General features: G+C 23.1%; 1 protein-coding gene across 1 annotated transcript in view; it reads left to right on the top strand.

The window, feature by feature from the left end:
* LOC106876957 (sodium- and chloride-dependent taurine transporter) overlaps positions 1 to 351 on the top strand; it is an 87,888-nt gene that overhangs the window by 843 nt on the left and 86,694 nt on the right. The gene's annotated exons all lie outside the window — the stretch shown is intronic.

The raw sequence follows: 351 nt of genomic DNA, 5'->3' as shown, positions 1-351 counted from the left end.
TATATATATATAATTTTTTTAATCAGTAGAAAGTTACACGAGACTGAATCAAGCTCAGAGCTTTGTGTATGACACTTATCAAGTTTGAACAATATAACTTTCTCCCGATTAAATATCTATGTCTGTGTATATATATATATGTATATTACATATTTATTTATACATACATATATATACAATACGTGTAATTGTGTGTGTATATATATATATATATATATATATAAACACATATGCACATACGCGCACATGTATACGTAATACACATGTACGTGTGTGTGTATATATATATGTATGTATTATATGTGTATGTATATATATATATGCATATATATTATGTATGTATATATATAT

This window comes from Octopus bimaculoides, chromosome 16 (assembly GCF_001194135.2).
Source record: "Octopus bimaculoides isolate UCB-OBI-ISO-001 chromosome 16, ASM119413v2, whole genome shotgun sequence".
In the NCBI taxonomy this organism is placed as follows: Eukaryota; Metazoa; Mollusca; class Cephalopoda; order Octopoda; family Octopodidae; genus Octopus; species Octopus bimaculoides.
Note: the sequence above shows the minus strand (reverse complement) of the source record. Positions and strands in the feature narration are given on the sequence as shown.